Source organism: Arachis ipaensis, chromosome B10 (genome assembly GCF_059453495.1).
Source record: "Arachis ipaensis isolate K30076 ecotype BB chromosome B10, ASM5945349v1, whole genome shotgun sequence".
NCBI lineage: Eukaryota > Viridiplantae > Streptophyta > Magnoliopsida > Fabales > Fabaceae > Arachis > Arachis ipaensis.
The window spans coordinates 117,910,839-117,933,236 of record NC_142435.1 but is presented as its reverse complement, the minus strand read 5'-3'; the positions used below and the strand labels follow the sequence as shown (position 1 = coordinate 117,933,236).

The 22,398-nt window shown below is 38.7% G+C and overlaps 1 non-coding gene across 1 annotated transcript; it reads right to left on the bottom strand.

Annotated features, from left to right (window-relative positions):
- Positions 1-5,840: 5,840 nt before the first annotated feature.
- LOC148581446 (small nucleolar RNA R71) lies at positions 5,841-5,947 on the bottom strand. The gene has a single exon (XR_015896852.1). It is a non-coding gene; the product is annotated as a small nucleolar RNA R71 (small nucleolar RNA).
- Positions 5,948-22,398: the final 16,451 nt, after the last annotated feature.

Below are 22,398 nucleotides of genomic sequence, written 5' to 3'. Positions count from 1 at the left end.
GTTTAATCTTCGGATCCTATTTATTTCCTAAGAAAAGATTGGGATTATTGAAGTTTAATTTAATTAACAACGATAAAAATTATCAATCATGTTTGAGTTTGATAACTCCTGAGTTACTGATTTCTTAACCAAGACCAGAAGGAGAAAAATAAATCTACTGGAATAAAAATGTCTTCAGATGGGAATAACAATAATGTAAATAAAAGAAAGCAATAATAAACTGAAATACCTCAAATAACATTAATTTAAAGAGTAATCTGTAACATAGAAGAATTCATAAATAAAATTGGGAAAATAATAAAAAGGAATATTGAACCTGATAAAAAGAGATAATCCTGAAAGCGCATAAAATCCTAATTCTAAATCCTAATCCTAAAGAGAGAGGAGAGAATCTCCCTCTCAAAACTAAATCTAAATCATGAAAAACTAACTAATTGGAGACTCTCCTTGAATGGATGCATTCCCCCACTTTATAACCTTTGGTCTATGCCTTCTGGACTTGGATTTGGGCCAAAAAGGGCTTCAGAATTCTCTATGAGCATTTTCTGCAATTTCTGGTGCGTGGCCTCTGTCACGCGTCCGCGTGGGTCACGCGGTCGCGTCATTCGGAGTTTTCCTTGTCACGCGGTCGCGTCAGTCATGCGACCGCGTCATATGTGTTTCGCTCGAGGCGCGCGGTCGCGTCAGTCATGCGGTCGCGTTAATGCCTTTTCGTGCTGGCATGCGGCCGCGTCGCCCATGTGATCGCGTGGCTGCCAGTTTCTTCAAAAACTCTATTTTGTGCTTTCCTTCCATTTTGTATGTTTCCTTTCCATCCTTTAAGTCATTCCTGCCTTAGAAGATCTGAAACTACTCAACACACGAATCACGGCATCGAATGGAAATAAAGGGTAATCAAAATAATTATTTTTAAGCATAGGAAACATGTTTTTCACATACATCACATAATAAGGAAGGGAAAGTAAAACCATGCAATTAATATGAATAAGTGGGTGAAGGATTGAATAAATCACTCAGATTAAGCACAAAATATATCATAAAATATGGGTTTATCAACCTCCCCACACTTAAACAATAGCATGTCCTCATGCTAAGTTCAAGAGAAGCTATAAAGGAATGAAGAGGAAAGTAAGAATGTATGAAATGCAACCTATTTATATGAATGCAACTACATGCAAAATGTTTCTACCTACTTAGTTAAAAGTAAACAAATCTTTCAAGAAGAAATATGAACTGGATTTCACTAATTCAAATCATGAAAATGAAGTACAAATAGACTTGCAAGAAGAAAATAGCTCATGAAAGCAGGGAACAAGGGATTGAGCATCGAACCCTCACTGGTAGTGTATACACTCTAATCACTCAAGTGTCTAAGGTTCGATTCTCTCAATTCTCTACTAACCTTGCTTTCTAAGGCTTGCTTTTCTTCTACCAATCAACAAAAATTTAATGCACAAATACACAAATCAAGAGGTCTTTTAAGGGTTGTAATGGGGTTAGGGTCAAGGTAGGATTGTATTTGGTCAAGTGGACTAAAATCTGAATCCTTAATTAACTTAAACTTTCCACTAACTTAGACAATCAATGTAATCATAATACAACATCTAACTATCCATTAACCATATTTTTCACATATTCATGCATTCTAATTTCAAGTACAGTACATATGCATTGCTTTCACCATTTATTTTGGGGCATTTTGTCCCTTTTTATTATTTGCTCTTTTTCTTTTCTTTATATATATATATTTTTTTTTCTTTTATTTTTCTCAATGCATATGATTAAATTATTGGATGCATGAATCATGTCCTAAACATTTTTTTCACAATATTTCAGAAAATTCTAACATACTCAATTCTCAAACCAAATGTTTTCAAATTCAACTTTCCCCAAACTTAATTCATGAGCACTCTCACTAGTCTAAGCTAACCAAGGATTCAAATTAAGGACATTATTGTTTTCCGCTTAGAGTTAATGATGTGCTAAAGTAAAGAACAAAGGGGTATAATAGGCTCAACATTGGTTTGCAAAGAATAATGAAAAGGTAAGGCCATATGGGTATGTAAGCTCAGTGAAACAAAGGCCTCAATCATGTAAGTGTATGCATACATCAAATAATGGAAATATAGAATTAAGCAAGACAAAAATCACAATTTTAGAGAGAAAAATACACACTAAAAATAAAATATTGGTTGGTAAAATGCAACCAATTCAAATAGGCTCAAAAATCTCACAGGTTTTGTGTGTTCGAGCTCTAAACCATGTTCCAAAATAATATTTCTTCAAACAAGTGTAACGAAAAAAATTTATTCAAATTAGTGAAGTATTATAAAAAGTTTCTTGAAAAAGAAAATATTACTTTAACCAAGTGGTGGTAAAATATGCACAAAATCAAATAAATATGCAATGCAAATGCAACAACTAACAAGGAAAATAAAACATTGGTGTTTGAGAAGGAAATACTAACCCACGGAAGTCGGTATCGACCTCCCCACACTTAAAGATTGCACCGTCCTCAGTGCATGCTGAGATGTGCAGGTGGACGGGTTGTTCCAATTGGCGCTTTTCTCCAAAGATTGTGCAGATGGACTTGTCTTATTTCCCCATGTAAATGTCTTTCGGTTTCCTTCCGGGTGGCCATCCTGAAAAAAAAAGGGAAGAAAAGTAACCCAGAAATAGAGATAAGAAAATAAATGAAGTATGGGTGGGTTAATGCCAAATAATGAGGGTCTCAATTACATGGGACAACAAAGAGCACTCTATCATCCTCCATGAAATTAGAGAAGATCAAAGAGCTATGAGGGAGGAGCAAGAAAGACAAGGAAGAGACATAGATGAGCTCAAGAGCACCATTGGTTCTTCAGGAGAGGAAGACGCCACCTCACTAAGGTGGACTCATTCCTTAATCTCCTTGTCTATTTATTTTCTGTTTTTCGGTTTTTGAGCCTTATGTGTTATTTATGTTTGTGCCTTTACTACATGATCATTAGTGTCTAAGTGTCTATGCCTTAAAGTTATGAATATGAATCCATCACCTCTCTTGAATGAAAAATGTTTTAACTACAAAAGAACAAGAAGTACATGGTTTCGAATTCATCCTTGAAACTAGTTTAATTATTTTGATGTGGTGACAATACTTTTTGTTTTCTGAATGAATGCTTGAACAGTGCATATATCTTTTGAATTTGATGTTTATGGATGTTAAATATGTTGGCTCTTGAAGAATAAGGAAAAAGGAGAAATGTTATTTGATAATCTGAAAAATCATAAAAATGATTCTTGAAGCAAGAAAAAGCAGTGAATACAAAAGCTTGCAGAAAAAAAAAGAAAAGAAAAAAATAGCGAAAAAAAAGAAAGAAAAAGAAAAAGCAAGCAGAAAAAGCCAAAAGCTCTTTAAACCAAAAGGCAAGAGCAAAAAGCCAATAGCCCTTAAAACCAAAAGGCAAGGGTAAATAAAAAGGATCCAATGCTTTGAGCATCAGTGGATAGGAGGGCCTAAAGGAATAAAATCCTGGCCTATGCAGCTAAACCAAGCTGTCCCTAACCATGTGCTTGTGGCGTGAAGGTGTCAAGTGAAAACTTGAGACTGAGCGGTTAAAGTCAAGGTCCAAAGCAGAAAAAAAGAGTGTGCTTAAGAACCCTGGACACCTCTAATTGGGGACTTTAGCAAAGCCGAGTCACAATCTGAAAAGGTTCACCCAGTTATGTGTCTGTGGCATTTATGTATCCGGTGGTAATACTGGAAAACAAAGTGCTTAGGACCACGGCCAAGACTCATAAAGTAGCTGTGTTCAAGAATCAACATACTGAACTAGGAGAATCAATAATACTATCTAAATTCTAAGTTCCTATAGATGCCAATCATTCTGAACTTCAATGGATAAAGTGAGATGCCAAAACTATTCAAGAGACAAAAAGCTACAAGTCCCGCTCATCTGATTGGAGCTAAGTTTCATTGATATTTTGGAATTTATAGTATTTTCTCTTCTTTTTATCCTATTTGATTTTCAGTTGCTTGGGGACAAGCAACAATTTAAGTTTGGTGTTGTGATGAGCGGATAATTTATACGCTTTTTGGCATTGTTTTTACATAGTTTTCAGTATAATTTAGTTAGTTTTTAGTATATTTTTATTAGTTTTTAAATAAAAATCACATTTCTGGACTTTACTATGAGTTTGTGTATTAACCTGTGATTTCAGGTATTTTCTGGCTGAAATTGAGGGACTTGAGCAAAAATCAGATTCAGAGGTTGAAGAAGGACTGCAGATGCTGCTGGATTCTGACCTCCCTGCACTCAATTACGTTGGAAATTAGACATCCAGAGCTTTCCAGCAATATATAATAGTTTATACTTTACCCGAGTTTAGACGATGCAAACTGGCGTTCAACGCCAGTTCCATGCTGCATTCTGGAGTTAAACGCCAGAAACAGGTTGCAAAGTGGAGTTAAATGCCAGAAACAGGTTACAAACTGGCGTTCAACTCCAAGAGAAGCCTCTACACGTGTAAAGCTCAATGCTCAGCCCAAGCACACACCAAGTGGGCCCCAGAAGTGGATTTCTGCATCATTTACTCATTTCTGTAAACCCTAGTAACTAGTTTAGCATAAATAGGACTTTTTACTATTGTATTTACATCTTTGGATTATCTTTTGATCCTTTGATCACGTTTAGGGGGCTGGCCATTCGGCCATGCCTGGACCTTATCACTTATGTATTTTCAACGGTAGAGTTTCTACACTCCATAGATCAAGGTGTGGAGCTCTGCTGTTCCTCATGAATTAATACAAAGTACTACTGTTTTTCTATTCAATTCAAGCTTATTCCTTCTCTAAGATATCCATTCGCACCCAAGAACATTATGAATGTGATGATTATGTGATGCTCATCATCATTCTCACCTATGAACGCGTGCCTGACAAACACTTCCGTTCTACATGCAAACAAGCTAGAATGAGTATCTCTTAGATATCTAATACAGAGGACCGAGTCCGAGATATTAGAATCTTCGTGGTATAAGTTAGAACCCATGGACGGCCATTCTTGAGATCTGGAAAGTCTAAACCTTGTCTGTGGTATTCCGAGTAGGATCTGGGAAGGGATGGCTGTGACGAGCTTCAAACTCGCGAGTGCTGGGCGTAGTGACAGACGCAAAAGGATAGTAAATCCTATTCTAGTATGATCGAGAACCGACAGATGATTAGCCATGCAGTGACAGCGCATTGGACCATTTTCACAGAGAGGATGGGATGTAGCCATTGACAACGGTGATGCCCTACATAAAGCTTGCCATGGAAAGGAGTAGGAATGATTGGATGAAGACAGCACGAAAGCAGAGGTTCAGAGGAACGAAAGGCATCTCTATACGCTTATCTGAAATTCTCACCAATGAATTACATAAGTATCTCTATCCTAGTTTATATTTCAATTATGTTTTAATTATCAAATCTTCATAACTATCTGAATCCGCCTGACTGAGATTTACAAGGTGACCATAGCTTGCTTCAAGCCGACAATCTCCGTGGGATTGACCCTTACTCACGTAAGGTTTATTACTTGGACGACCCAGTGCACTTGCTGGTTAGTTGTGCAAAATTGTGACAAAGTGTGATTCACGTTTGAGAGTACCAAGCCATTGGCGTCATTGTTGAAGATCACGATTTTGCATACCAATGAAGGCATGGTGCAGATGAAGTAGCAATTTTGGTGTTCGCTTTCCCTTTCTCTTTGGAGGAGAAAGCGAAAGAATGGTTTTATACTCAACCGGGAGATGTGATTTCCGATTGGGACTTGTTGCGTAAGGAATTTCTGGAAAAGTTCTACCCACCACAAAAGACAGACAAGCTGCGAAAGAAAATCTCTTGCATTGTGCAACGAGATGGGGAGACTCTTTATGAGTACTGGGAGAGATTCAAGAAGTTGTTGGAAGCTTGCCCCCACCACCATATTGACGAGTTGGTACTCATTTGCTATTTTTGTCAAGGGATGAACCCCCAAGATAAGCCTCTCATAGATGCCTCTACTGGAGGATCCTTCACCAAAAACAAGACCGCCGAGGAAGCTTGGGAGATCATAACGGACTTGGCGGACTCCACTCAATACTCAAGGGCAAGAAACCCACAACCAAAAGCTTTAAGTGAAGTTTCTCCTTCCGGAGATGCCGTTTTGACAAAGACCCTCGGTGAGATGACAATTTTGTTGAGATAAATCACCCAAGGGCAACAAATTCCCCAAGCCTTGATATCTTCTCCACCTCAACCTCCAAGAATTGAAGGACCACCAAGATCATGCGGTATTTGTGCTTGTAACAATCATTACACTGATGAGTGCCCTCAACTCCAAGAGGACACTACATTAGCAGTAGCCAATCCATACCCACAAAGACCCAACTACAATCAACATGGAGGAAGTCAAAACCAAGGGTGCATGGATAATTCTAATCAAAGGTGGAACCAAACCCCACAAGCTCAACCTTACCTAAGCCAACAAGCCTACTATCATCAAGCTCCTCAAGGTCAACCACAATACCAACAATCCTACCAACAACCTCCACAATCTCAACCTCAAGGGAGGTATCAATACCCAAATAGTAGACCTAACCCTCCTCAAGGCAATCAAGGTCCTCCTCCTAATCAACCCTACATGAATGACACACTCCAAACCTTTATGCAAGAGCAACGAGAATTTCACAAGAAACAAGAAGTGTATATGTCTACAATTGCCGAAGCACTCACCCGTTTGACTCTTTCTCCTTCGACTACACAAAATGCCCAACAAGCCTCAACTTCTATTGGTTTGCCCTTACGACCTCAACCGAATCCGAAGGGGAGCATCAATGCTATCACCCTTAGGAGCGGCACCAAGTTGGATGAAATTGGTGTGGTGCCTACAAGTTCGAGTGAGGAAACCCACAAGGAAGAGGTGGGAGAAGATATGGGAGTGATGAAGGATGAAGAGGAAGATGTTGAGAAGGATGATGAAGAACCGCTCAAGGCCAAGGAGCCAAAGAGGAAAAATTCGATTGAAGAGCCCATGCCCATTCCATTCCCAACTTTGGTCAAGAAGGCCAAGAAGCAAGAATAACTTGACCCCAACATGGTAGAAATTTTTAAGAATGTTGAAGTCACCGTCCCTCTATTTCAAGCCATTCAACAAGTTCCCAAGTATGCCAAGTTCCTCAAAGATGTTTGTACCCACAAGGAGAAAATTGGCGAACTCAACAAAAAGCCTGTAGATGATTCTATCTCTTCTTTAATTCCTGAAAAATGCAATGATTCCGGCCCATATTTGGTTACTTGCTTGATTGGTGGGATTAAGTTCACAGACTGTATGTGTGGTTTGGGGGTGTGCGTAAGCATTATGCCACTCCCCATTTACAAAAGGTTGAACTTGTCACCCTTAAAGAGGTCCGGGGCGAGATTCGTGTTGGCCGATAAGAGCATTGTATCAGTTATGGGATTGTAGAAAATGTTCTGGTTGAAATCCAATGTTTACTTTTCCCGGTAGATTTCCACATTTTGGAGACTCCTCCCATTGACTCAGATAAGCCATCATCCATTCTACTTGGAAGGCCGTTTCTAAAGACATTCCGTTTCAAGCTGGATGCACATTCAGGAGTCTATTCTTTTGAGGTTGATGGCAAGGTAGCAAGATTCACATTGGAGGAATCCAAGAAACCCATCCTCGAAGCCTATTCTATCTTTGGGTGCGATATAGTAGAGGATGAAGTGATTAAGGTTGGCAAAGAGCAAGAAGAAGAGAAGAATGCCAAGAAGTCCGATTCAAGAGATCACACTCAACCCAAGAATGCCAAGGAGTTGGAGATTTTCCTCCTTAGAGAGGTTCAAAGTGACCAATGAAGCCATGCAAAGTCCAACTTATGACTCTAAACGAAAGTGCTTGGTGGGAGACACCCCACCGTGGTAACATTGTTCCAACTTTATCTTTTGTTTATAGTCTTTTGAATTAGTTGCTTTCTTGTGGTATGATGATTAGATTAGTTTTGATTTGGTATTTTTGAATTGAATAAGTTGGATTGCTTGTGGATCATGAATTATGCTTGTTTATATGATTTGGGATTAGTATGTTGCTATGCTATAGGAAGGAACCTTAGTTTTGAAAAGAAAATTTTTTTGTGAAACAGGGCACCTATGCGTGCACACCAACCTGTGCGCGCACACAAAACTACATTTTTTGCCATCTATGCGAGCGCACGCCCTTCTACGCCCGCACAGTCCTTGCAGCATCTTCTAGTCGCAGCGCCAGCACTGCCTGTGCGTGGGTGCTGCCCAGTTTTCTGAGCCCTGTGCGTCCGCACCTCCTTACGCGTACGCACGCAGTCCCTTTATCGCACTTCTTGTGTGGCCGCACAGACGTGTGCATCCACACACCACTTGACAGCCCCTCTGGTGGGAGCGTCATCATGAGTTGTGTGCGTGAACAACCTCCCCCCATCTTCGTCCTTGTGCGTGCGCACGGACCTGTGTGCGCACGCACACATGACTCTGTACCTCAGGCAATTTTAAAAAAAGAGAGATGCTTTATGTGCGAGCGCACGCACTTGCGCACTTGCATGTGTTGTAACAACCCCTCTGGTGGGAGCAATCGCACGATCTGTCCGCCTGCATCCCTCTCCTTTTTGTGTTTTGTGCGTACGCACCAGCTTATACGTATACACACAGCCCTCTATCTTGCGACCTCTGTGCGTGCGCTCCCTGCTGTGCATCCGCACACGCTTATACACTTCCTCTGGTCGCAGCGATCGCATGCTGTGTGCGCTTGCAACCCCTCTAATTTTTCTTTATGTGCGTCCACACAGGCTGCTGTGCGCCCGCACACGACTCGTTTTGGGCGTTAACAGGGCAACCTGCCTTGTTGAGTAGCAGTTTCATTTTCTCTCCTTCTTCTCACTCCTGCTGCTCCTCTCACCATAGCCCTCAGTCTCAGGCGACCCTGCCACCGGCCACCACCGCCGTCAAGCTGCCACTACCTATCTCTCTCATTTCTCTTTTCTCTTCTCTTTTCTTTTCTTTCTTTCTTTCTGTTCTCTTTCTTTTCATCACCACCGGTGAGTTTTTCCCCCCCTCTCCGGCGTTTTTTCGGCAAACCCAACCACCACAAGTCGCAGTGGCTATAAGAAGTTCCATTATTTTCTTCCCCATTCTTGTTTATTTCAACCTTCAATTTTCAAGTTCTTATTTTCCCTTTTGTTGATTTTTGCAATTGTTTTGATTTTGTTTTCATGTTGCTTAGATTGAATTTAATGCTTTTCTTTGTTCTTTTGTGTATTGCAAGTGTTGACTTTTGATTATGGGTTGATTATGATTGAATTTGAGCATTGATTGTGATAAGCTTGCACATTGCATTCCACATGTTTGATTAAATGCCTCTATGAATATTTTGTTTGATTCATATGACATGGCCATCATATGTATTCAATTTATCTCTTGTTAGGTATATTGTATGAATTGTGCAACTTCAACTATAACTTTTGATGGTAGTTAAGTGAATTCACCAATGCATTTCCTTGTTTATTGATGTGCGATTTTGGTTACAAATGCATTGTGTTATGTGAAACTCAATTGTCATCGTTTATCTCAGAATTTGGACTCGGTAATCACTTTACAATTGTTTGAATTTAGATGATGTCTTGATCAAACATCTTTTGGCCTCAACGTAAGAACATTGCACATGTGGTTACCACTTCTTCGGGATGAGCAATTGACACTTCACTTTGAGTGAATGGTTATTGTTGTTGTACACTCTTTTGCTAATGAAATTTCTTGCCAACAATCTCAATGACCATTACATTCAACATCGTCTTAATGAATCAATTGGTGCGAGCTTAAAGTTGCTTTTATGTCCATGCTTTAGCCTTGCAACTTAAGCACTCAATTGAGAAGCAGTGAGCTTTATCCAGTAAACAGGGTGGTTGCCGTGGTATCCGGCCGGTGTGTGTGTTCCAACCGCGCGCATCGTTGGAATATACACACTGTGTTTTTGAAAACCACACTATTTTTAGAGCTTCTTTTACCCTTGTTAGTGCTTCCTCAGTGATTTTATTTTCTTGTTGCCCTATGATCTCGAAAATCTTTTATTTTATTTTCAGGATGCGAAAGAAGGGTAAGGCACCGGTTACTTCGCCGGATGTGCAAACTACTGCTCGCTTTCCTGATGTTTGGTGGGATCGCCAAGGTGATAAACCGAGTACCTTGGTTAACCAAAGAGCCGACTCTCAATACGAAGCAATTGAGAAGCCCACAATTTATTGGAAGCGGCCGTTGAAGGTTCCAAGCCAGTACAAGGCGACCATTCATCAAAGGATTGCCTCGCTTCATTAGGAATTTCTCGAGCAAGAACCCATTGAAGTTAATGAAACTATGGTGCGGGAATTCTATGCAAACTACCAAGCTTGGAAAGCAAAGTCAGTATTCCTCCGGGAAAAGATGTTGGATACTTCCAATCAAGCTCTAGAAGCTTTGAACATCCCCCACATTCCACTTGAGAAGGATGATTATTTCAAGATAAAAGTGGATGTGTTCAAAGGAAGAATATCTCTGACTCCCATTCTTGAGAGAATAGGTCGTTCTGGTGCATCTTGGGAGTATAGCAAAGGGAAGAATTCTGTTCCCACTAGTATTGCATACTCTTATTTGAATGCTGAAGCTCGTATATGGCATCAGATTGTGGCGGACTACATCATCCCGAGCACCCACACTACCCATGTCAGATTTAGAACTGCTTTGCTACTTTGGGCTATTATGCAAGGGAAGCATATATCCATTGTACCTTTATTGAACAAATCGATTTGGAAATTGGTTGAGAAGAAACATATCAACATTCCATTTCCGTCGATGGTGATGTGCTTAGCAAACGCAGCGGGGGTAAAGAGGCAACCAACGGACATTATGTTAGAGTTTCCAAGAGGCAACAAGTTCAGTCCGAGGGAAGAATTGGATGGATCATTAGCAAAGACACCCTCCAAGGGGAAGGCACCAGTAGCACCACCATCAAGTCTAACAACCTCATCAACTCCTTTACCGGTTCTCTGGTCTCTTCGAATTTATTTCGAGACATCTTGCACGATATCCACCGCACGGAGCATTTGGAGCAGAAGCGTTTCGAGTGGATAATGGCAAAGTTAGAAGGAAGAGACCCTGGCCCAACCCCTGAGGCTTCATTCGAGCTAGTTGGGGAGGAGTATGAAGAAGGTGACCAACCCATTCTCGATACCCAGCTGAAGGTGGCCCCGAAGTTCTCATCTTCTCGGATGCTAAGCAAGCACGGAGGACCATGCATGAACTAAGTGTGGGTGAGGATCGACTTCGTGGGGGTAAAAAAATTCTTTTCTCAAACCACTTTGCAATACTCTTTTAGTTCTTTTTATTGAATTTTAGTAGCTTTATCTTTATTGCATCTTAGTTGGTTTGTCTGTATATATCCCTTTAGTGTTCATAGTTATATGGTAGTTAATGTTTGCATGATAGAATGAATAAGTTTGGTGAAACACTAAGGAATTTTCGTGAAATCTTTCCTAGGGCATACCATTGGTTGAATTGAAGAAAAATTTTGTGTTTTCCGACTTGTTTGAATTATTCTATTTGTGAAACATAGAAAAGAGCTAGAATAACATACCTTGTAAGATTTGAGCCTTGATAGATGGTTGCATTTTTTAACCATAATGTTTGTTCTGGTGTGATTTTACTCCTTTTTTTTATTGTCATCATTGATTTGCATGATTCTTTATATCCTGTATTTGTTGTTTGGATGCATTTAGCATGATTGAGGCCATCTTTGATATTAAACTCACCAACCTATATGGCTAACCCTTGTACCCACCATTGTGAACCCCTGTTGAGCTTGTAATTCCCTTTTGTTCTAATCTTAGCACATTATTTTCCCTTAAGCGAAAAATCATTGATATCCTTGAATTACTCTTTGATTAGCTTGGGTGGATTAGTGTGTATATTCTAAGTGTGGGGGGGGGGAATTGTTAGGAAGCATTGGTGATAGAGACATGGAACTCATTGTGAAAAATTGGCAATTAGAAAATGCTCATGTGCTCTTTGTTTTAGGTCATATGCATTTCTTGTGTTAATAAAAAAACTGTGCATAATAGAAAGTGAAATAAAAAGTTGAAATAAAGAATACATATGTTCATATTTTGAAAAGAAAGTGCACGAGTAAGGTGAAATAGGAAGAAATTGGGTAGATAGGTTGCATTGTTATGAGTATATAGGTGAAATAGGATTAGGTGGACACTTAAGCTAATCAAAGAACTAATTCTTTAAGTCCACTTAACCATATTTATCCTACCTAAACCCTGGCCCCATTACAACCCTCCAAAGACCTCATGATATTTGTCTTTCATGCATCAAATACTAGTTGATTGTTAGATGAAGTGCAAATCTTTGAAAAGCATGATAAAAGGAGACTTGAGTGATTAAGCCCTAAACACTGAGCGAATTGAGTGAATACACATCCGGTGAGGGGTTCGATCGCTCAATTCTATGTTCTTGCATCTCATGCTATACCTTCTTGCAAGTTGTTTGTTGATTAGTTTTGAAAAGCTCAATTCAATTCTTTGGACATTGATTTTAGTGCATAAATTCTTTGCATTTGCCCTAAGGCCTCCTTGTGATAGATTGGAATTTCATGGTTTGTTTTACCAACTCTTTGTATAGTACATTTTGGTAGTAACCTTTAGGATAGTTACATGCATTTAGGTAGTACATAGAATAAATCGTTTTCCTTTCATCTATCTCCTTTGAGTGTGTTTAGCATGAGGACATGCAAGTGTTTAAGTGTAGGGGAATTGATGAATCCATATTTGATGATGATTTTTGGTTGAATTTGAATGGATTTCATCATATAAACTTGCACTTATTCCACTAAATAGCATGCATTTGAACTTTCCTTCTAATTTGTGCTTGATTATGAAAACATGCTCTTTTGTGCCTAATTTTATTAATTTTATTCCATTTACCTTCCATTCAATATCTTGATATTATTTGTGAGTGATTTTAGAGGTATAAGGCAGGAATGGCTTGGAGAAAATGAAAGAAGCGCATTCAAAGTGGAGGAAGCATGAAGAATCAAAGGAGAAGAGCTCAGCTTAGTGTACGTGCGCACAGACCTGCGTGCATACACACAGCCATCAGATCGGAGCCACGTGTGCACATGGATCGCACCGTGCGCGTCGCGCGTTTAATCAAGCATCTCCTAGTGTGCGTGCGCACAACCTTCTATGCGTACGCACGGGTAGAGATTTTCGGCAGAGTGTGCGGACGCACACGTCTGTGCGTCCGCACAGGTAGATGCACATGCCTTCATTAAAAACTCATGTGACTCGCAATTTGGTGGTTTGGAGGCCCATTTATGAAGCCATTTATCTCATAAGGAAGGAAAAATGAAGACAAGAACATAGCATAACATTAGTGTAGCTTAGGAGTAGTGGTAGATAGTTTTTAGTATAGTTTTTCTTTAAGTTTTTCATCATCTTCTCTACTAGAGTTTATAATAGGGTTTTTACATTCAAGTGCCATTTCCATTTCGATCTTGGATTTTGCTAATTCCCATTGTAAGTATCTCTTTGTTACTACTCTTTATAGTTACATTGTCCTTACACTTTCTTATAATTCAAGTTATAGTTCAATTTCGATTCTCCTTTGCAATTTCTATTTCTTGTTGATGAATTTGATGATTGATGATTGTTACATGCTTTCTTGAGTGTTTATTGTTGATTGAGATCATTTGTTACTTTTGGTTTCAAGCTTTTTCTCATTTTCCCCATGTTTAAGGTTTTTGCCCACCAAGTGTTTGACAAAATGTCAAGTATGATTTTGGGCTAGTTTTCTATCTCTTGGCTTGGGAGAAGTGAGCAAATGGGTTCCTAGAGTTGGAATGTCCAACATTTAGTGTTGATTTTGGATTGTTAATTGTTCTTGTTCCCACTAACGTTATGTTGTTGCTAAGGCAATTAGCGAGCAATTTAGGATTTGTGGGTTAAGAACACTTATGCTCATTTAACTTTCTCTCCAATGTGAGGGTTAATCAAGTGAGATTGATCCATTCTAGTTGGCATAGTTGTGGTTCCAACAAGGAAAGGACCCTTAGCTCACTCCAAGCCAAGATACCTTTTATGCTTGAATTCCTTTATACACATTTACATTAGTTCCTTTTATACTTTACTTATCTATATTGCATAGTTACTTCTTTGATTCCTTTATTAGTTCATTTATTTCAATTTTGCATATTCTTTAATTGCTTTATATGTTTATCCCTTTATTGAAAACTCCATGATTCTCACAACCAAGATTGCACACTCATTGGTCTCAAGTGTCCTTGGGAGACGACCCAGGAATTGAAACTCTCGGAATTGAATTGATTTTGAATTGTGACATATTCTTTGGATTGAACAATTTGATTTGGAGATTAACCGTTGGTCTAGGCCATACTTTCAATGATAGAATTCTAATTTGTGAAAACCTAGATCGATGGTAAATCTTCCCAACACATCACCTTCCTTCCTCCAAAATTTATATCCAAGCATTCCTCAGAAACTTCTTGCTCAGGGCGTCCGTCACCACTTCACGATGTTGTATTCGTGCACATCCTAAATCCCTTTGATAATGCATCGCAATAATTCCGAGTAGTTAATTAAGTTCGGTTAACATGACTTCTGGCACTGAGGTTAATCTTTCTCTCAAGATTCGAAAGCTTTCTTTGCATTCAGGCATCCATACAGATGTTGCATTCTAGCACGTTAACTTACTCATAGACATTATGGTCGGCAAGAATTTAAAGTTCCAAAACTCCTCTGGATGGCGTACACTTACACGTTTCACCTTCCGCGTCCAAAAGTCTTGCTTTAAGGGATTAGTGTCTCGATGGTTACAGCTAGGATTCATACGTGATACTAATATAGGCTCGAGCTGATTTTCAGAAAGACATTAAGCTCGAAAGACGAATGGACAATATGAATGGTATTTGTGAGAAATCAGAAAGAAAGTCTTGTATATGGTCAAACAGAGTTGTACCGAAATAATAGAATGCACAAGAAGAGAAACTTAGGTGCATCTCAAGAAAAGAGTTCAAATCAAAGACCTTCGGTAGAAAGAACAGAGCGTATAGAGTCAAAGAAGTCTCAACTGATTTTGAAGAACACGGTTTGCGAATAAGGAAAACTCTAGTCACGGCGAGCACATAAGATTCAAGGATTACGTGATTATACCAAGACAAGCTCAAGCTAATCCTGGAAGAATCAAGATTCATGCGCATAAAGGGTGAAATAGAAAAGATGATCAAGTCATTTAAGAAGAACTCCGGGTAGAGTTTCAATGTAGGTTCCAAAGGAAGGTTTAGATCGAGTCGCAAAGATTCGTTGGCACATCCTTTCTCGCATAAAGTCTCCTGCCATTCTCTTCCTTCTTCCTTGGCATAACCGGCGCTTCTTGGAAGGTAACACTTAGTTGGACAATTCTCTCTTCCAGTACTCCCTTCAATTCGATCCTAAGTTTTACCGATTATAATGGTGTCTTCGCTTATGGTGCAATCAACACTGACCCGGCTTTCGGCACTAAGTCTATCGCAAACTCACTTTCTCTCTGGGATAGGTATTCTGGTACACCTTCAATAATTACTTCAAAACTTTCTCACAACAGGGATTTGACTTCATCTTCACTCGCCTCTTAAACAATTAACAACTAAAAGTTGAGTTCATCCCATTCTTCATCCTTGCGGCTCACTATCACTGGGTTTTGAACAAAAACTCTACGTAGCTCTCAGCACTTCCGATTTCTTAGATATAATCCAACCTGCTTTCGCGACGTCACTCTGATTCTTATCCTTCAAGAACCTAGCCACTCCTCTAAGTTAACTAAATATCACTCCGTCTCAACAACTAATAGTCTTCAACTAATCATCAACTTGGATTTCATGATTATCAACGCTTGTCATGCATCACGAATGAATATTTCATATTAATGATATGCAAGGAAGTTAGAAATTCAGCTGCTAGTTTGCAATTACCTCGGGTATGAGAATTAGATTCAGCTATATCCTGGCCCTCTCTATATGGACAATTCCAAAACATATGCCCTGGTCTCCCGCACTTGTAACATACGCCTAGTCCAGCCCTGCATGGTCTATTTGGATGATACTTCTTGCATCTCGGGCACCTCAAATTTTCTGGTTGAGTACTAGTCTGCTCTTCTGAATTCTGTCCCTGACGGTTATCGATTCTTCGGTCATTGTTCCGGCGTTGAGAACGTGAAGTGACAAAACGACCCCTTTTGAAACTTTGGCTCCTAAGTGTAATCTTCTTTCCCTTTTTCTTTGTGGAAGATTCTCGGTGATCAATTCTTGCCACTTCAGTCCTTCTTGAGCTTTCTCCCGTTGCTTGACCTGTGCTAGTTAACTCCGGATAACCCATTACCCACTTCAGTGCACTTTAGCCCATTTTGCGTACGCAGCCCCCTTTACGCGCACGCAAGCGCATTAAACAGAAACGCATGGTCGTGTAAAGGAGGTTCGCGTATGCAAAATTTCCAAGTCACGCGTACGCGTGTGCGTACGTTTTATCAAAATTTTTGGCTAAGTCTGAAAACCTGCAGAATTTCAATTTTGAAACCCAAACTTCCGACGCGCATAACTTTTTCGTTTTAAATCATTTTTCTTTCATTCTTCGAACGGCATAAACTTCACGAAACTAATTTTCATATAAAACATATTTGAACCAATTTGGGGGTCCGGAAGCCAAGTTATGGCTCATCGAAATTCGGCCAAAAATCTATTTTTCACAAACAAACTCAAACCTCATTTTTCATCAAAACCAAACTCAATGCCCCCTTCCCATACATATATCCAGCATGGAAACATGTCATAGCATACCAATACAGCCCTACTATCTACTCTTCATACCATAATCAATCATGCTTCACTCTAAGCTCAAAAACACCAAGAATTCAATCTTCAAAATTCCCAATTAACTCCAATGACTCCGGCCACCAAGGGTTTATTCCAAGAGCTCCAATTCACCAATTCAAAATCCAATTTAACATAATTTCAATCTAATTCATACAATTCACTAAATTAGCACAAGGGTATATAAAATTGGACAAAACACAAGGGTTTAGAGTTTTCTTACCTTAACCATTGATGATTGGAGTATAATCCAATAATTATCTAATGTTAGATTGCACCTAAACCACCAAAATCATCAAAATCACTTAAAGCTCAAACCAATTTCGTGGAGAAAGGGGGCACAGAAAACTGGGCACGAATTGGAGAGAAACTTACCACTTTGTTCAGATAGAATTGACGAGGACTCCGAGACGAACGTGTGGCCACAAACGGCTCGTCAATCGGAGCTCTGGATTGAAAGATATAAGCAGTGACGGATCCAGAAAATTTATGTTGGGGGAGCAAAAATAATACACATTACTATCAAAAGATATATTAATTTAAATTTAAAAATATAAAAATACACATTAATTATTCGAATACAAAAAAAAAAACCAAATAAAAAATAATTATGTTGGGGGAGCCGCTAACTTTTTTTGCTTCAATTCTAAGAACTTCTTTTTATTAGAAGAGACTAATGGAGTGACTTTAGATTCTAGTGGTAGCTTTCTTCTGAAATATTTTTTATTATTATTTTAAAAATAAAAAAATATATATTTTAAATTAGTAAATTGATCAATTTATTTTAAAAATTTATATGCAACATAATTACATATAATAGAATAGAACAAAAGATAAACAAATAAATAATAAGAATCACTAAATTGATAATAAAATAAAATATATAAATTCATGAAGAGAATAAAAAAATAGATTAATACCTAAACTATAATTGTTTGAATTAAAATTTGCAATTGAAAATATCAAAAAGAGAAATAATGAAATTGAAAAATAAATAAAGTTATAGAGAGCTATATAAAACAAAATAGAGAATTTAAAATTTACCTTTTGATGAAGAGAAAATGACCAATAGATAAGGAATAGAAAAGAAGGTTGAAAATATGAAACTAAGAAGAGGGTTTAAAAGAGTAAATGAGTGATGACTGGGATTTGAGAATAGAAAAAGACTAAATTTGATTAGGTTAACTAATTAATAGTCAAAATGATAGAAAGATAAAATGGGTTTGGGGCTTTTAACAATTGGACTTTGTTTATTTGTAGTGGGTCATTTAAAATTTAAAATGGGGACATATATATATGAAATAAAAGTGGGGGCAAGTGCCCCCTCACTACTATGCATGGGTCCGTGCATGGATATAAGGAATTGAAGATGGAGGTGATTAGGTTTTTCCTTCTCCTCTTCTCACCATAACCCCCCCCCCCCTTTTGCCAATTCCAGCGTGCTTCCCTTTGAGAGAAGGGACAAGAGCTGAAGCTCTTTTCATTTAATGGGTGTTGGGTTGGGCCGTGGGCCCAATATGGGCCTGGTCCAACCGGTTTGGCCCGTTTAGTTCAATCTTGGGTCAAATTCTTTAAAATTAGTGTCAAAATTCTTATTTTAATTAGCTCTATCCAATTAAACTATAAAATTCATATTTCTATTTTCTTTTATTAAAAATCAATTTATTGATTAATTATTCGCTAATTTTACAGGGTTTACAGCCGAGCTTTGTCACGCTCAATAGGATCCAAATCATCTATAGGATACTACAAGAAAAAAGGTTCACGGCCATGCTTTTATAGGAGTGGCGAGTGATTAGAGATTTGGCCACATTTTTTCTTGCTATGCTTCAAAAGCGTGGCAAAAAGGGTCAATGGTCACGCTTTTATGGAGGTGGCGATTGAGTAGAGATTTGGCCACGCTTTTTGTGCTATGCTTAAAAAGCGTAATCATTAAGAGAAATAGGAACGCTTTTAAAGCATGGCGATATAGTTTTGTTATAGTAACGTTTTAAAAGCGTGGGTGTTTGTTGTAACTCTTTTGGCACGCTTCTAAAGCGTGGCCAAAAGATTCCAAAGAAACAAAAATGTTTTAATGAGGGGTAAGTATTATTTTGGTCCCTAACGTTAAGGGCCAGAATCGAAATCATCCCCGATGTAATTTTTGATTTAGAATCATCCTTAACGTTTTTTTCGTATTAAAATCGTCTTTTTTAATAAATTTTTTTATATTATTCCAAACTACCCCTATTTTAATAAAAAAGTTATAAAATTTAAAAAAAAATAAAAGAAAACGCGTGGGGGGAGGGGAAAGAAAACACGTCGGGGGGGAGGGAAGGGGAAAGGGTATACGAAGGGGCAGGAGAGGGGAGGCGAGGGGGAGGGGGAGGGGAAGGGGAAAGGGGGGAGGGGGACAGCGCCGGGAGACCTCGGGAGATCACGCTGCTGCCGTCGCCGCCGATTCGACCACGCCGCTGCTCCGGTGATTCTACTTTTTCTTCTGAATCTGCTTCCTTCTTCTTCTTCATCTGCTTCTTCTTATATTTCATTCCCCAAGCTGGATCAATCTTTGCAAGCACTGCAATTCCATAAAGGAAGTACCCAGCACTGTATGCTTCAAGATGGAGAGGGTTTGCTAACATTAACAAATCACCAAACCCTCTCTTCTCCCACTTATATTCAACACAATACAGCTTAGTAAACAAAGCATCACCAGATACAGGGTAGCAAGTGCTGTACCTGTCAAGAACATGCTCAAGTTGTGAACTTGAATTTGGCAACAATGCTATCCTTACTACCAGAGGAACCCCGCCTCCATCATTACCAGCAAAAGTAATATACTTTTAATTTGTTGTTTTCTGATTTTATTGTTGTTGTGTGTTAATTTGGTTGTTGAATTTGTGTTGATTTATTGAGTTTGGATTGATTTGATTGATGATGTTATTGTTGGTGGTGGATGTGCTGGTGTTGGTGGTGGAGGAAGTGCTGGTGGGAGTGGTGGTGGAAGAAAAGGTGAGGTGGAGGGTATTTTTGTCCAAAAAAATTAAAAGAACGATTTTAATACGAAAAAACATTAAAGATGATTCTAAATCAAAAATTACATCGGAGACGGTTTCGATTTTGGTCCTCAACGTTAGGGATCAAAACAATACTTAGCCCTTTTAATGAAGTCCCTTCGAAATGACCTTGATGAGATACACAATTGGCACACCCTCTCTCTTCGAAACTTCATCATCTTTCTCCATCTTCATTGTGCAATGGCCCTATACCTTTCTCCCTCTTTTCAAAGAACATAAACCCTAACTCGTTCAGATATGGCAGCGGTTAACCCTCTCTTCATTGTCCCTCACCCTAAACACTGACGATTAACCCTCTCTTCATCACTCCAAAGAATATCGAAGAACCCTAGCACTCCGCGTAGAACCACAGCACTCCGCGAAGAACATCGCTGACGCTCACAATGCCTCTGTCGATGCCCCCTCCGCCGCCGCTCCTATCCGTCACAGCAAACCCCTAACCCTTTCCATTTTTTGTTGCGCTATCGAGCCACCGGGTAGCAGCGTCTTCATCCCCTGCGCCATCGCATCGAGCCCCTTCGCCTTCCATCGTCGAGCCCCGTCCAAGCGTCATCGTCCAGCGCCTCTCCCTTTCTGGCATCCACTGCGTATTTCTCCACTCTTCCCTGTACTCTGCCACTCTCTGTCTGCATCATCAAGAATGGAGCCTCTGACTCAGGTTGGTTCTTGATTTTTTTGTCTGATTTTTCACTGCTTCTATTTGTTTTTCTGTTCTGTTCTTGAGTTAATTTTGGTCTGTTCCTAAGTATTTCAGTTCTTGATTTTTGTTATGATTTTTAATTTGTTCTTGATTCTTAGTCGGCATATTTTTTGTAGTTCTCTAGTATTCTCATGGTTGCTATTCTTGATTCTTGATTTTTGTTATGATTTTTTAATGCTTCTATTTTTTCCTGTTCTGTACTTGAGTTGATTCTGTTCTTGATTTTTGGTTCTTGATTTTTCCATCTAGACTTTGTGCCTCATGCAGGTCTTGAGGCTTGCACTATTGCTGGAAAGAAGAATGATAAGGCAGTTAATGAAGATCTTCTGAAGGATGAGATTGTTTCTGAACATCTAACTAGGTATTTCATGTTATTGCCAATTGCTTTGTTTCTTTCTTTGCTGAATAATTAATTAGTAAGATATGCATGATGCACTTTTTTTAAGACTATTTAGTTTGAGACACATTAGCACTTGTCCATCAATATACTTGGTCTTCATCCTTTCTTACAGCTAATTATATAGTGTGAATGTCTTGGGCGCTTGGCTGTTAATTCTAGAATGAATGGGGCATGAAATATCCTCCATGTATATTAACGAATGTCTACAATTTAAATGGTGCATCACTAGATTGTATAGTCAATGAAATGTTATCACCTTAATACAATTTAGAAGAATGAACTTTTAGCTTAGGGATCATTGGTTAATGCATATGTTTGTGGCATGTTTAGGGAATGAGAAGACAAGGCAAAAATAAACTTTTAACTTTAGGGATCATTAGTTAATGCATATATAATTGGTTAATGTATTTGGTTGTTGGAGCTTTTGCAAAGTTTTCTTTCGAGAAGTACCACCAGCACATTACCCACTATGTCTATAACCATTTTGTATGATTTATTTTTCATATAAACCTTTTATTAATTGGGTGTATGAAAGCAATTCATTTTCTTCAATTTCAACTAATCAGTTTTTATCTGGGGTGGAATTTTGTTCTGTTATTAGGAACATTCAGTTTTTTGGCTTTGAGTCTCAGTAGAAAGTGAGTGCATCATATGTTGTGGTCATTGGTCTTTGGAGGGGTTGGCAGTCATCCTACATCTATGCTCTTGAGATCAGGGGTTGGCAAGCTTCTTCTTGTGGACTTTAGTAAGGTATTTTCTTCTTGTGGACTTGTGTGCTTAAAGATTGACAAATATGATTTTTATGTCCATCAATTCCAGCTAGATGTCAAATTGTCAATTGTCCAAAACAGATTTTGTTTGTCTGTTAGTCTTGATTTTTTTTGTTTGTAATTCCTTTTTCTTTTTCTTTTGGGGTAAAAAAATAGGTATACTATAATTAATTATTATTATTATTATTAGCACAAGTTATACAACTCACTCATGGAAATTTTATATAGGTGAGACACCATTTGAGGAAAGATCATGGCATTGAAGGTGGTATTCCTATTGTATTTTCTTTAGAAAAACCCAAAGCTAAGTTGCTTCCATTTAAGGGTCCAAATGGTGAAGAGGAAAATCCTTCAGACTACCAGGTGAGGTTATTTATTTAATCAGTTTTAGTCACTAGTAGATTCTGCCACTGTCCAACTTGTGATTCTTTAATAGCATGATTAATAAACATTCTTTCATGGTTATCAACTAATTTAGATCAACATCAGCTCATCTCGGTGGCTTCTTTGTATACTTGCTGTAGTAAGATGCCTGATGTATATTGAAGAA